Source organism: Mastigoproctus giganteus, chromosome 13, assembly GCF_048544385.1.
Source record: "Mastigoproctus giganteus isolate SK-2022 chromosome 13, ASM4854438v1, whole genome shotgun sequence".
Lineage (NCBI taxonomy): Eukaryota > Metazoa > Arthropoda > Arachnida > Uropygi > Thelyphonidae > Mastigoproctus > Mastigoproctus giganteus.
Genome location: NC_143587.1, coordinates 93,957,480 through 93,973,971, shown reverse-complemented (window position 1 = coordinate 93,973,971; position 16,492 = coordinate 93,957,480). Strand labels below are relative to the sequence as shown.

Below are 16,492 nucleotides of genomic sequence, written 5' to 3'. Positions count from 1 at the left end.
AGATTTCAATCGGAATAGTTTTTCCCTGATAAGCATCGAATAACGCAGAGCTAATGTGATTTTTAAATTTTTAGCTCCATTAGCAACGGAAATAGAGGAGGGGGGCACGAAAATTGTTCACATTTTCCTGTCTGGTGCCGCCATTTTTAACTTTAAAAATTATATTTTAAACCTACTCGTTGAGCTCTTTCCAACGGTGTATAATAAGCTACAGGTTGTCGATAACATTTTGCCCCCCCCCCCCCACGTTTTACCACACATTTCTTTAGGGCTCTAAATTTGTAAAATTTAGAGCCCTAAAATTTCGAAACTACCGTGGAATCGAATTAACTCTTGTTAAGCACAATATCCCTGTAGTTTTAGAGCAAGAACTGGAATTTTTGAAAATGGTGATTCTTGAAGGGTAGAAAAATCTTGATTTCTCCAATTGGTTGGGCCACCGTAGCCAGGTGGGAAGGATCAGCAGTGCGTAGCACACGCTTCTTGATTATACTGGGGTTCGAGCCCGTCACCACCAAATACGGAGGATGCGGAAAGGTCAGGGAATGATCACCGCATATCCCGGAGCAATATGGTCTTAGTTGCTAATGCTCCTAAAAATCAAAAATAACAACAAAATAAATAACCAATTGGTTGGGAAACCAAGATTTCCTACTTTCCTACACAGTTGCCAACAGAGATTTTCATTCGAAATCTCATGACAATAAAAATATGTATTACCATACTGTGCCTCACCTGAAATGCCTTCTCGCATAATCAACTGGGTGCCTCGTTGAGAATTGATGCCTCAGGATCGCACTACAAATGAACAGCCCTTCTTTGCTATGAAACAGCATCCCATCCAAAGAGACCATTTTAGAATACTGTAGCAGAATAAACTGAAAATTGGAGTTTCCGCCTATAAGTAAGATTTAAAAACAGGGATAAATCTACTTAATACTCTAATCTAGTTTTTTAAAGACAGAAGTTTAAACAGTTACTTATCGCTATACGTTGCTTCTTTAATTATATTTAATTAATTCTGTAGTAATTAAATATCGATTTTATACATATAAACTTATATTACGTGTATCTCTAACAATTTTGACTCTCGGGATGTGAAACTTGAGCACCACTGCCATATCAAACTTGGAACTGAACATATGCTGTACGCTGTTGTTCAACGTTCAGCAGCGTTTGAAAGTGCCAGCTGGGTAGTTATTAAACAAAGGATGCAAGTCGTTGGCCACTTTCTGCATGAGAGGAGAGGCCCAGCAGGAGTTAACCAAAGGTAACGAGATATGGGGATTGTTGGGGGAGGGGATTCAAGAAGTCCCGTAAAGTGGAAATTTTATGAATCAAATGAAATCAGCTTTTAATTCGCAGAAGGTATTCACTGTCATAATGATGATTTAAAAAAATATATAAAAAGAAATATGTCATTAAAAACAATGAAATACAAAAATGGCGCAAGCTCTTCCACATATTCTAGAACCATTTGCAGAACAACTTCCGCAGTTATAAATAAGAAACAGGAACTGTCATTAAAACAGTGATGTATACACAAAAGGGTGTGTTTTGATAGGATTGGCTGAAAAGCAATTGATGTAGTGATGTGTGAAAGAATAGCAACTGCAAATGTATATATACACAAGAGAAGCATGAAAAAAAAAAAAAAAAAAAAAAAAAGAGGTTCGAGGACTGAACTAATATTTGTGAGATGATGCTTATCGCCTGTCCAATATATTATCTTAGAAGTAATCTCCTTGACACTGTATACACCTATTTTAACGCTTCTCTATTTTCTAGAAACATTCCCGATAGGCTTGTTTTGGAATTGCTAATAGTTCCTGTGTCGCGTTCTGGATAGGCGCCTCCGTAGCCAGGTGGGAAGGAGCAGCAGTGTGTAGCACACGCTTCTTGATTAGACCGGGGTTCGAGCCCATCACCACCAAATATGGAGAATGCGGAAAGGTCATGGAATGACCACCGTATATCCCGGAGCAATATGGCCTTAGTTGCTAATGCTCCAAATAACAAATAACAGCGTTCTGGATAGTTTTCTCAGTTGTTGCAAACCTTTTAATATAATTTTAAGCTTTGGGAGGGGGCAGAAGTTACAGGGAGCTATACCTGCTGAGAATGAGGGATGTGGGATCACCATGATGAATGCTTCGCAAGAAAATCTTGAATAGAAAGTGCCGAGTGTGTAGGGGAGTTGTCATGATGCAAGTGCCAATTACCTGAAACTCGCTTTTCTCGACGTTTTTCCGAACAGCATCATACAGTCGCGGTAGAGCTATTTTGTAGTAATGCTGGTTCACTTTTACCATGCGAGAGAAATTCTTAATACGCAATAACCTGCGAGTCAAAAAATACGATAAGCATGATCTTCACACTTCATCGAGATTATGCATATCGTATTTTTTGACTCGCGGGTTAATGTTCATTACGAGAAATAGCCCTATACCCGCGATTATTCACTAGTAATGATGGAAGAAACAAAGTATGCTTAAGCAGTTGCAAGTTGATGAAGATCCTGACAAGAGAGAACTTGCAGCTCTATGTGGTCATTGGTGAGGATGCGAGGCAACTTGGCTGAAATGCATCGCATTTCAAAATCTTGTGTTAAAATTGATTGCCCTGTCGCAGGAAAAATACCAGTTAAATGTCCATCACTCCTGATCAACCAAGAACACAAGGGATTGAATCACTTGTTTTTGAAATTTGAAGAGCAGCCAGAGCGCCGATCAGTTTCTAGACAAGCGATTCTCTTTAAACTTTGAACCATTGAATTCGAATGATGCATAACATCTCCAAAAGCTGTTATAACATTTTGTGAGGTTCCGTTCCTGCACTTTTCCCTAATTTGAAAAAAGGAAAAAAAAAAAGCAAATTTGCTGTATCAGTAAAATAATTCATTTTAAAATGCGCAGAAACAGATAAAACACCTATTCAACGCTCCCTAGTTCAGACTTATTGCAGACAATCGGATAATTCATGCATTACTATATCTACGAGGGATGATCATTTAATTCGCGGACTGGTGAAAGATTTTGTTTACTGCACAAACTTTCCAAAAAGTGCCGTTAAAGGCGCTCTCCATGATTGCTGCTGAGCAAACTGTGTGCGCGTGTCAGTACTTGTCCAGCTAGTGTTGCATGAAGAGAGTTTTCTAGCCGCGTGTCACTGACGTATCATGTCGTTAAAGAGATGAATGAAGGTTATGGTAATGAGTGTCTTAGTAAGACGGCCATATTCCAGTGTGAAGTGGTTTCTCCATCAAGAGAATGTCAGGACCCATAGTTGCTGAGGTTCTGCCACATCCCCCTCATAAACAGACTTATCCCCGTGTGGTTTTTTCCTCTTTCCACGTCTGAAGAAAGCTGTGAAAGGCAAGCGTTTCGCATCCGACACAACGATGCTTGCTGAGCCACAATGGAAGCACTTCGCAGTCTTTCGAAAAATGGCTTGCAAAAAGTATTTAATGCATGGGTACGATGGTGGCAAAAGTGTGTAAAGTTCAAGGGAGAGTATTTTCGAAAATACTCTCCCTTGAACTTTATGATCACCCCTCGTAGATCAGTCACCGAGCATGCCAAAAGTGGCAATTTCAAGATACAAAGTTAGTCCCCGAACTAGTAAAATACTTTCTTCAACTGTTATCTTATGCTTTGAGATATTAAAATAATACAGTATTAAAATGCTTAGTAAGTTTCGTTACACATCTGAAAAAAACATAAATAAAAAAAAAAATCACTGCAGTTTCAATCGGATTACCAGATACTTGTTTTACTGACAACTGACACTTAAATGTAGTTAACTACTTCAACTGTACAAATTGAATTTTTGTCGTAAAATGAAAGTTGTAGGACAAAAGGAACTTGACAATGGATACAATCATTAACAGTATATAGCAAGAAACTGGCTTGAACCACGGTCCACTCAAACGCGTGCGCAATATTGCACTCTCAAACTGACCACTCGGCTACGTCGGACTTCAATGTCATACGTAGAGGGGGACGAATCTACCTCTGATAGATTATAGTTAATATTCGGATATGGAGGGGTTATACACTTTGTTCAAATTTAACGCCATTTTACTAATGTTAATACTGTATTACTTTCCTTCTCAGGTTACCGCTGAGATATCAAAATTAAAAACTAACATAAATATTATCCTAATAGATTTGCCACCAAATACGCAAATTATATCTGGAGACTTTATTCTCTTCAAAATCACGTTACCTTTTTATCAACATGGCAAAATAACGTCACTTCAGTAGTAAAAAGCCAACTGGAAAACATTTGTTTCACTTGGTGATATTCAAACGAATAACATTGAATACTACAGTACCCAGCATTCCATCGGATCACTTGGCGTTACATCATTTGTCACAGTCATCAATCTAAGACTGCTTCCACCCCTTGCTTTTATTTTCCGTGCAAGTTAGACTGCTGTTAACGCAGCAATAGAATCAATTATGGGCATCCTCCATTTTAACGGATATTAACCTTAAGTCTAATATTTTTCCAAATTAGACTTAAGGAAGTCTTCAAAAATCTGCAAAAATCTTCAAAGCTTTTGATGAATTACAAAAAAAAAAAAATAATAAATCTAGTGGCGAAATTATAAATTATGCCCCCTCCCCGTCAGATTACCGTAAAGTCCCTTGAAATATCATGTAGGGGATTTTGTATGGTTCTGAAAGATCATGTACATCTAAACAAAATAAATTAAATTTTATATCATAAAATAAAGCAAAACTAAAAAATATGAGAATTTCAGAAACTACAGTAGATTTCGAAATAACGGCACCTTCGGGGATTCAAGGTGCCGTTACGTATTTCAATTAGAAAGTTTCAATTATTTAGAAAGTATTTCAATTATTTAGAAAGTTTTATTTTTTAATGTAGTTAATGCAGAAATAAAGAGAGTAAGAATGCCATTTTATTAACTGCACATGAAAAAAAAAAACAATAAATGTTGACGATTCAATGTTATATTCTGCCATTAATACATTCCTGCTTACGCCCCGTTCTACTTTCTTAAATATATCAAGTTTGGTCTGGGCAATAGCACAGTGGTATCGTCACTGTTCTCCCCAAACCGGGTAGAAAAGACCCGAGTTCGAAACCTATCGATGACGCGAGGAACTTTATAATGGGCTTTTTTCACTCCGTGGTTGAGTTAGTGGGTCTCAGGCGTAGATAGCAAGTTTTTTCCCCCAGAAACTGGGGTTTTTCGTCCAGAAAAATAGGCAAATCGAGCAGAGAACACTCAATTTATAGACACAATACACATGGGTATATGAATTAACATTCCGGGTGACCCTAATGTAAGTTTGGATTATATGAAGTTTGTCACTAAGCTTTAATGTTCTTCTTTTCTTCTCAATACGAGGTTTATTAACTTTAGGAGCCATAGTGAGGGGTTTTTAATTTAAAATAAACGTAAAACGGCGGTATAATCCGTGATATCAGTACAGAATTCACTATGAAAATGACGAACGTAAACAAATACAGTAATCACGTGACTTGCCGTTTTCTTTTCCCCCGGCACTGCAAGACATCTGCGCTGTATGTATACATCCGATCTCAATTGCCGTTATTTCGACAGTCTACTGTATCTTGATAATATAAAAACAAGTTTAACGTACGTCACAACCTCAAACGATTTTGGCATCACATCATACGCGAACACAACAACGTAAAAGGAGTGGTCAACGAAAGAATGCAGTATCGCACGCGTCAATGGACCATGGTTCAAGCGCACGTGACTCCTAAATATGGTTAACGATTGTATTCATTGTCAATATGATTAACTATAAATTCATCTACTTAATAGTCGTGCCGAAGTATAAATATAATTATTAAATATCTTTAAAAATAAATAAATAAATAGTATCACAGTTTCTGAACCAAGAGATATCTGCAATGTATTTATAGATCACCTGAAAGCAATGGACTAATCCTGATCCTGCAGTAGCCATACAAAATTTCGTTTCAAGAGCACTTGATTTATTTACAACATTATTATTATTACTGAGACCGAATTGAAAGTAACATCAAAGTCATTATTAATGGATCATGGGCGTGGTCCTGTGACATACAAGACCAATTGCTTTGCTAAATATTATAGCGGAATTTTTTGATTGTGCAGTAGTAATAGATTGACCTCTTAATTCAATACTTCTTTTTCTCTTTCTCTACAGGGTTTTCAGCCAGTGGGCTCAGTACTTATAATTTTATAGAAGTTGTCACAGTACAATGACATTGATGTCATCTGTAAGGCTTATCTGTAAAACTAAAACTTTATGGAATACGTGAACCGCTGCTTTAGCTGGCTTCAAAGCTATGTTCAAGGTTAATAGCCCTAGCTAGCAAGTTGGTGTGACCACCACCTTCCCCACACAGGCTAGAGACGAGCTGAGTTCGATTCCCGTCAATGACGCGAGGAATATTTATGGGGCATTTTACACAATGCAGCTGAGTTAGTCAGTCTTCAGCAAGGGTTGCACAATTTTTCTCCTAGGAAACGAGTTTTTTTGTGCAACGGGAAACATGATTCATCGACCAGACGACCTTCTTCCAATCACTCAAGGTCCAGTTTCGATGCTCGCGTACCTATTGTAGGCGCTGTCGCCAGTGAACCGTGGTTAGCATGGGCACTCGGAATGGCCTGTGGTTACGCAACCCCATTTTCAGAAGTGTTTGATGTACTTTGTGTGTGTGTGTGTGTGTGGTCGTCCAACACCTCGCCGGCGGTTCGTAGGTTTTCCCTCCTCGGACCATTTTCGGTAGGTACTAACCACGGCTGACCGTGAGCATTCCACCAGCCGTGCCGTTTCGGATATGCTCTGACCCAGTCGTCTGGCCATTACAATTTGGCCTTGTCAAACTCGCTGAAGTCCGCTGCCTTACCCATCTGAAGAACAAGAGTAACGGAGCTCAGTATCAGGTGTTTTTATAGTGTCCCGACCCACGCACGCGCCGTAGTTCACCTGCAGTTGCGTCGATTTGCATAACGACTCGCTGGTCATAATGTTTTGGCTCATCGGTGTATTTGCTATAATATAATGAATTTCTTTAAAAGTTTCATTTTCTATGCCAATCTAGCTGACCGGTATTATCTGAGTAACTTATTTTGCAAACTGTATTAAAATATATTTTTCTGAAAGCACTACTAAAGTAAATGTTTCTATGTCATACTTCCTGGAGAGTGCAATGCAGCTTGATATTTTCTATTTGCGTATATTTATTAAGGAGGAAATATTTCTACATGTACAACTAATTACACAGGTATGAATAACCGCCATGGGGAAGTCATTTTTATTCCAGACACTCAAGTACATACCAATACACCTAGTTAACGACAAGATTAAAAGATTAAAAATTCTTTCATAGATCTTTATCACAGATTTTGGAAATAAATCCAGGCAGACATTGAAGTTAGTAGATATCAAATAAGAAGGAAGTTTCTTAAATAGCAATTATAGTTTAGTGTCCCAACTGAAAACAAGTACTAGTCCTTGTAGCTTTTTTTGGGGAAATTAAATAAATTAAGCATATGCTATTTTTGAATAAACAGCCAAATAAGTTAAGTGCCATTCAAATAAAATTGAAGTAAAAGCATTTTTAAGTTACAATAAATATGTATATATTAAGTGCAATAGCATCATTATATATACATAGTCTAAACTTGCTCGCAGCTTGAGGCTTTTAGTCCTAATCGCATCTTAGTTACAATAAATATTAATCAAATTATACTGTTTTTTTACATGTCATGTAATATACAGTAATCGTAAAGTAGCTTAACGTAAAATATGTTAATATTTTGAAGTAAACATAATCTAAATATAAGAAAACACAATAATCAAGTTTTATCGTAGGGCCTCAATTTACAAGGCTGCAAATATTGTTCAAAAATATCATCCGTATGAATCATTAACAGCTTTAATAGGAGTAATTAAATTATGAACTGCAGAACATTGTGAAGGAACTGTTGATAATATACCTTACTACGGCACCTGAAACTACAGGATCAATTTGCTGATCAGCTTCTTACAGGATCAACTTGTTTACCAATTTTTATTAAAATATTTTTTACAAAGTATAATGTATAAAAATAAAAATAAAACTTAAATAATATCTAAGAAATTTCTAGAATAATCGAGAATATTACAGAAAGGTGTAGAAGACTCCCGAATGCGGCAGAAAATTGTAGAAAATTCCTGAATGTGGTAGAATGTTGTAGCTGATTATAGAATATTCTAAAAGTGGGAGTATCGTTCCAATATTATAGAACAGTGGTTCCCAAACTACTGAGATCTACGAACCCTTTCAAAAATCAAAAAAAAGTTTGTGGATCCCTATATACACGGGACCGCATATATATATATACTGTATGTATATATATATATATATATATATATATAAGGTTGTTAAAATTAAAATATCCCTATGTAGAGGGCTCTGGAGCGAGTTCTAAGGCTCGTACTGAAGAGAAATTTGGACAACAGGTACAATAAAGAATGCGCTCGCCATTTAGTCGAAAAAAATAATTAGTTACAAAATTTGTCACTATATGGCGCGTAACTATCTTAGTTACGATTCTGCAAATAACTTACATTATTTGCATAATCGTAAGTTATTGCCACAGCGACACTACTCAGCTGTACTGTACTGTATAAAAGCAAAGCAGTCTCTTAAAAATCATACAGTAGATGTTTGCCTGCACTACAGCAGCAATGCCAACAACGTTGGCATTGCTGCTGTGGTGCAGCAATGCCAACTGTTGCAGGAAAAGGCGCTATTAGTGAAGCTGTACTATCAGAGCAGCAACAATGCAGCTGCGGCTATCAGAGGATTCCGGCGTCAGAAGGCCCACGTGGACCTATGACTGAGTGTGCTGTCCGCAAAATGGTTGCGAAATCTGAAGCGACAGGACATCTTGGTCTTCAACCAGGTAGAGGTCGAAAACGAGTGGACTCCTCTCGTGTTGAAGATGTGGCTATGGCTGTCGTGGATTTATCAAGTCAATCTCCATGTGGCAGCTGTTTCTCGTGAAGTGGATATGCCGCCGTATTCAACTGTAAGGCTGGTAATGCGTCAGGTGTTGCAGTACTGTCCTTACAAGATGCATATGCTATCCTTACAAGATGCATATGCTACAGCAGCTAAAGCATGGTGATGCAGATATTCGTTTCACATACGCACTTCAGTTTCATGACAGTGGATATCACTTGGCCATGGAACATCCTTTGGAGTGATGAAGCCCACTTCTGCTTAAATGGACAAGTGAATACGCACAACTGTCGCATTTGGGCAACAGAAAACCCTCGAGTTATCCAAGAGATCCCGTTGCATTCTCCAAAAGTGACAGTGTGGTGTGGATTTACGGCGAAATTCATGATTGGCCATATTTTTTTGAACAGGTAACACCGACTAGACCCCGCACCTGTTCCGTCACTGGACAGCGATATTATGAAATGTTGAAAAATTTTGCAATACCAGAGCTGCAACAACGTAGGTGCCTTCAGAATACCATATTCATGCAAGATGGTGCGCCACCCCACATCCACCATTGTGTCCAAAATTGCTAAGGCAACACTTTACAGACGAACGGGTCATCAGCCGTTATTTCTAGACATCTTGGCCATCCCGATCACCAGACCTCACCCAATGCGACTTCTGGTTGTGGGGTTTTTTGAAGAACCAGGTGTATCGGGAAGGATGTCAAACTCTGGCAGATCTCAAGAACAGCATTAGACGTCATGTGCTGGCTATTCCAGTTGACATGTTACATTCTGCTGTAGAAAATGCCGTTCTTCGAATGGAAACTGTTGTTGACCAAAATGGAGGACACATTGAACAATTGTAGCGCTGTTCAAGTGATTTGTATTGCCACAACACTATACATACTGAAAAATTTTGTAACTAATTTTTTTTCCAATAAATGGCGAGCGCATTCTTTATTGTACCTGTTGTCCAAATTTCTCTTCAGTACGAGCCTTAGAACTCGCTCCAGAGCCCTTTTTTTAGAGTAATAGAGTATTTAGAGTAATAACTCTACAAAGGGATACTCTAATTTTAACAACCCTGTATATACGCATATGTTTCTCTCTGTGTGTATACAGGGTGATTCACTACCAGTGCGACAAACTTGCAGGAGGTGTAGGGGGCACAAAGACGAATCGGAATCACATAACATTGCAGGGTCCGAAATGCCTTCGTCATGCGGTAGAGGACGTTGAACGGGAGGTTGTGTGAACAGCGATCCCGCTGGAAGTCAGCATTTGCGAACCGTTTCTGTTGAAGAAACCAAGTAGCAAAAGTCCTCCGGAGTGGATAATCCGCAGGCTCCAATGATTGGACGCGTTGCAGATGGTATGAACTCATCTGGTTTGTTGACGGTATCCTCCACACAGTGGAATGGGAAATACCCAATCGTTTGCCTATCGCTCGAGTACTCGTACTCGGATTGTCTTCTGCAAGACGTAGGACATTCTCCTCATTGTCTGGCGTCCTCGTCATTCGCTCTCGATTCATGGTACCTCTCGTGAAACCACCAATCTCACGTAACCTTCTGTGCACACGTGCGAAAATCGTATGATGAGGAGCATGCCTGTGCCGGAAACGTTCCTGGGGTACAAGCACAGAGCGGCGCGCCCGTTACAGTCCGCAGCTCCATACGCGAGGTGCATGTCGGCCAGTTCAACGTTTGAATACTCGTCCATCCTACTGCCTCGGGAACTGGTTCGCAAATGCTGACTTCCAGCGGGATCGCTGTTCACGCGACCTCCCGTTCAACGTCCTCTACCGCATGATGAAGGCATTTTGGACCCTGCAATGCTATGTGATTCCGATTCGTCTTTGTGCCCCCTACACCTCCTGCAAGTTTGTCACACTGGTAGTGAATCACCCTGTATGTATATATATATATACAGGGTGATTCATTGGGTGAGAACATTGGGTTTTCTGAAAAGAAAATTGAAAGTTTTATGTTATAACAACTCAACTTTATTCTTATTTTTAAATAAATAAAATATATAATAATAACTTTATTTATCATCAATTTGCTATACATAAAACAAATAATTTGATCAGTTCAGAGGGTACATTTCGCGGACCTCGTAGAACTGTTCTACGGAACAGTCCGCGAACCCCAGTTTGGGAAACGCTGTTATAGAAGATTGCAGATGATTCTAAAGTGTTTTATAGAATAATATAAATTTAGCAGTAAGAGCTGTAACTTAAAAAATCGAACACACGTCATTCAGAAAGAGGATTTAGTGTACGTTTGTTTTTCCTGATAAACATGGCAAGAAATAAGGACTTGAGTGTTGAAAAAAAGAAGTGCTAGTATATAGTCTAACTGTATAAAGAAAGTTATTCCATGAGAAGAAGTGGCAAAAAAGTAGGTGTTTCATGTAAAGGAGAACAAACTACCATTCGACGATTCAAGGAGACTAACAGTTTAAAGGATAAACCATGATCAGTAAAACCGCGCATAACAATGGAAGGGCAAGATAAGACCATAACACTGATTTCTAAAAGCAATCGACGACTGAAATCGAGCTGAGTTCAATAGGAATAGAGAAACTCAGTGTCTACATCAGCTGCAAAACTTCGCCTTAAACAAGTAGGACTTCATGGCCGTGTACTGGTCCGAAAACCCTATCAAAACTAGAAAATCGAAAGAAACGGTTGGCTTGGCCTAAGACCTATCAACATTGGACAATTGAAGAATGGAAAAACGTACTGTGGATGGATGAATCCAAATTTGATTTTGGATACAAGCGTAGAGACGATCAACTGAAGAAAAAATTGTGCCATATTGTTTAGTGCCACAGTCAAATACCGTGGTTTTTCCTTCATGATCTGGAGTTGCTTCTGTTTTTTTTTTGGAGCGGGTGACGTTTTCAGAATTGAAGGAATTTTAAGAAAGGAAAGCTATAAAAACATTTTGAACATAATGCAATATCCTCTAGACTTCGACTTTGTGGAGGAAATTTTATATAACAAGACAATGACCGGAAGCACAGTTCTAAGCTGTGAGACCTTTTAGCAACTAAACAACAGCAGGGGATATTGCAAATTATGGCGTGGCCACGCCAATTGCGTGACCTAAACCCAATAGAGCTTTAATGGGATCATCTAGATCCCATAAAAGTTCTATAGGAAAACTTGCAGATTGCTTGGAATTATGTTAGTCAAGACACTATTATAAAATTAATCGCCAGAATGCTACGTCTGTATAAGGTAGTGATAAAATCTCGTGAAGGATATTTTGATGAAAAATCAGTATAGTTGTTAGTATTAATCATTTCAATATTTTTCTGTAAATTATTCAATGCTTAATAAAAAATCTTAAAATGCTTTGTAGTGTGTTTTTTTTTTTTAATTAAACCTTACATTGTCATCGTTATTAAAAAAAAATTAACGAATTCCAAAAATTTTAGGCGATAATGTATTTGCAACGTATAAAATCATTTACATTCTAAGGCGATTCCATTGCTAAAATCACATTGTCCTGCTTATACCCCCATATTAAAAATCATTAGAGAAGTGGGCAACGCCCCCGTGGGTAGCCCAGTTGGTAGGATCCCCATCCTCCTCACAGCGAGTGGAAAAGATCTCAGTTCGAGTCCCGTCGATGACGGGAGGAATTTTGATGAGCCTTTTTCACATGTGGCTGAGTTAGTCGGCGAAGGTAGCATGATTTTCTCTCCCGGAAAGTGGAGTTCTTCGGGGTTTTTTTCTTTATATTTAATTTTGATTATACGTGGTGTCATTTTAATATTATTTAACTCTGTACAGTATATGTTGATTGAATTATCGTCACAGTCAGTACAGTATATGTTGATTGAATTATGTCGTTATTTGCTTTGTTTAATTTTTTATATAAATCCGTCACAGTCAGTACAGTATATACATATAAATATTTAGAGTAATAACTATACAATATTTATAATTAACTGTATTGCACACATCGATGACTTTTATCATTACCAAATTATTCCGTGTGAGACTATAAACTTTGATAAACGATGTACCACTGTTGTAATAATTTCTGAAAATCTTATTTTGAAACATTCTTGAGAAAATCCATCACATTTTCTTTAATTTTATCAATGTTGGACAAACTCTTTCCTTTCATCAAGCTTTGAAACTTAGGAAAGAGAAAGTAGCTATAGGTAAGCATGACAATTCCCGCTAGTGATGTCTAATTGTTTTGATATTTGAAGAAACAATTGAATCACTAATGCTAACGTAAAACACGCTAACATTGAATAGCTCGCAAACCAAACTTCATCCTTTTATATGTTAGACTTAATCAGCCTTAGAAGAAAATAAAGGAAAAACATATATGAAAAAAAGGGAGAGGAAAGGAAGATTACACTGAAACACGAAAGTTTCATACAATTCCTCTGGGAATATTATGGTAGATAATTTCTCTAAAATCATAATATAGGAGTTGAAGGGCAATCTTCTACAGGTAGAAAGGCCCCTCCCCTATCCTCTTCGGAGATGCGCGACTCTGTCTATCGAGTGGACTGTCAATGCGGTAAATGCTACATTAAGCAATACTACCGGCTGGGCATCAGCATAGTTGAACACTCTGGGAAGATCAGCAGAGGCAATTTGTGTGTGGGGGGAGATAAATACTGCATTTCACAGCATCTGTGAGAGCCATGAGCCACTCCTTTAACTTTAAGGCTCTCCTCCTAAAATCTTTCAGGTCTTACACAATCGTTCCAGGAGAGTTTTTAAAAGCTCTGACCATCCAACACAACCCAAGTGCGAAAACATCAAGAGAAACAGCAGTCTGTTCCCCCCTCCCGTTCTGGATTTCCCCTCTTTTCTAACCTCAGATGTGCTATCCCAAGAGATACTTCACACCTCGTTTTCTGCAAACATCCCACTTCGGCATCTTTCCATCTCCAGAGTTACCTCTACCGGCATCAGGAAGTCCCAAAGACTCCAAGACAGACTTTCCACACAGAAAAGTTTCTAGCATCCTCTTTCCCCACCCCTTCAACCCATGCACGTTACTGCTAGTACTAATACTAATATAACACTAATAATATAATACTATCACATAATAATATAATACTAACAACCAAGTGGTAGATAACTCTCATCAACCGGTGCAACATCACCATGTTGCATATTGGAGGCTTGAAGTGGTGAAACCGATGTTTAGGCCACAGGGCAGTTTTGGAATTCCTCCCCCCCATCTTCAACCCATACACGGTACTATAGGTTTTGATATCTTTTGTGGTTTTTCATTAAAAAAAAAAAAAAAAAAAAAAAACTAGCAGCCAGCCAACCGAACCAAGGCCGTCCATTAACACTCATTCTCCCGTCATCCTACGAAGATCGCTGCGTATTGAATGCAGACAAGTTAGAGCTAATCAGCATAATGCAACTTTCTCTAGAGACTGCGATGGTGATCCGATTTGCTCCCCTCACACACAGTCCTCCTTCTTCTACATTTGTTGTCGTCGCCATGAAGTCGCTGTCTGGTGGTAAATGCGTCCCGTTCAGTTTTTCACCTAGAGTCCTAGACTATAACCCTGAAAATCTCTATTGAATGCCGTGACGCACGGCAATCTTTTACCCTACTTTCTTATTTTTTAATTATTTGATGATTTCAGCATCCTGCTCATGCATGTACGTAGCTGTTATATTATTCGGCCTTTATTTCGCTGCCATTCAATAAATATTTCAACTACAATATTTAAATTATTTCTACATCAATATTCATGCAATGTGCTGCTATTCTATCCTTGTAAAAAATAGATAAATATTACTTTGTATGTAATTGATTTTTAGCTTTAACCGTATCCATTTGTAGAGTTGTGAAGAACTCCTACCTCATCATGCTGTATGGAAATAAATTTCTTGAGATATCAGTATATACTGTATTTGCACTAATTATATGACTGTTTGCGATAAGCTTTGAAATAAAATGATATCGTGCTCATTACTTCGTTTCATCCTTCATATCTGCGTGCCCTTTGAGCTCAAAACAAACATTAGTCCTATCTCGGTAGAGTAACAATATAGACATTCCCTTTTTATCTCTTATTGCTCATTCTAAATTATCCCCTCGGTCTAAAAACATCACTTCAAACTTCCCTCGCCACCTACACAACTTACACGGGACTTTACGAGCGCATAAGTCGTTAGGATGAAAAACGAGTCCCTCATTTTACAGCTCTATAGAGGAGGCGTGATTCCCAGCACGTGATTAATTGTTTGTAGCTAATCACCACTGCGTGCACTTTTTTATCGAAGCTGAACCCCAAATTCTAGATTCCTTTCCGTCAGCGTGTTTGTTCTTATCATTTGAAACCTGTTTTCCAGATTCGCTTTTCGTTTTATTAATTACACATTCTCATTCCTTCCGCAGGACTCTATGTATTACTGGAAACCGGATGTCAGAATAATGACATTCGCATCATTGTACTCAGTAACTCTGTACAGCTTGGCTGCGGCTATACTTGATACACTTAATGATGCCACTGCTATGCAGCACAATGGAAAATGAACTGTTGTTGGAGAAGGAGCTGTTCTAATTGTCGTCGATTGAAGTTATTACCTAACAGAGGTAAGCATTTTCGGATGTTAAGAAAATGTTGGCTATGATGCTATTCTCTGTAAGGACTGCAAGGAAACACTCAATACACAATTCTCAAGAATAATACTTCTAAATTACATCGCTAAAGTTATTATCACTATAAGACCATCAGTATAATTCACAAAGTAAATGAAGTTCTTATATATATATATATATATATATGTAACCGGAGCTCAACAAACGCGATCGCCTTGGCAACTAGTATTTCACAGATTAATCCAGCATTTGTGAGGTTGAACTCCAAGTTCTTTTTCTATGATCTTTGCACAGAATAGCATGATTGTCGATAAAGACACAGTACAATGGACTACTGTGAACGTCCGTTCAGCATTCTGTTATGGGGATATCAGAGATTGAAGGAACACGGCAAAGAATAATAGTGCAGCCAATAATATGCGGCTTTAGTGGGAATAATGTGAAAACTAAAGTAACGCAAAGGGCACTGGGAAAGGGAAATTTAATTAGTTTCTTATTTAAATTGATATAGCAAACTTCATCTTTTACAACTGTTCAAGAAAAAAAAATAAATAGTTATACGATATATTCTTTATCTTGTTTTCTCTTCGATTTATTTACAGTGGATGCGGGATTCTTTGTGGTCTTCACCACCGTACGTGAATATAGGATACTGCTGCACCCATACGACTTGGCGCTTCTTCCTATGGGTGCTGGTAATAATACATTAAGTTTAGTATGTGTCTAGTTGGGCCCGCCTCCTCGTGGCGTGGAAGGGAAGCTGCCTTCCTCGTAGCTAAGAGGCCAGAAACAAAGCAACACACACACACACACACACACACACACACACACACACACACACACACACACACACACACACACACACACAGAGACATTTCTGGCCATTGT

At 38.3% G+C, this 16,492-nt stretch overlaps 1 long non-coding RNA gene across 1 annotated transcript in view; it reads right to left on the bottom strand.

Annotated features, from left to right (window-relative positions):
• LOC150076262 (uncharacterized) overlaps nt 1-16,492 on the bottom strand; it is a 229,856-nt gene that overhangs the window by 78,490 nt on the left and 134,874 nt on the right. The window contains exon 2 of the long non-coding RNA XR_016547824.1: nt 736-898. This is a non-coding gene — a long non-coding RNA (uncharacterized LOC150076262). The remainder of the gene's footprint in view (nt 1-735; nt 899-16,492) is intronic.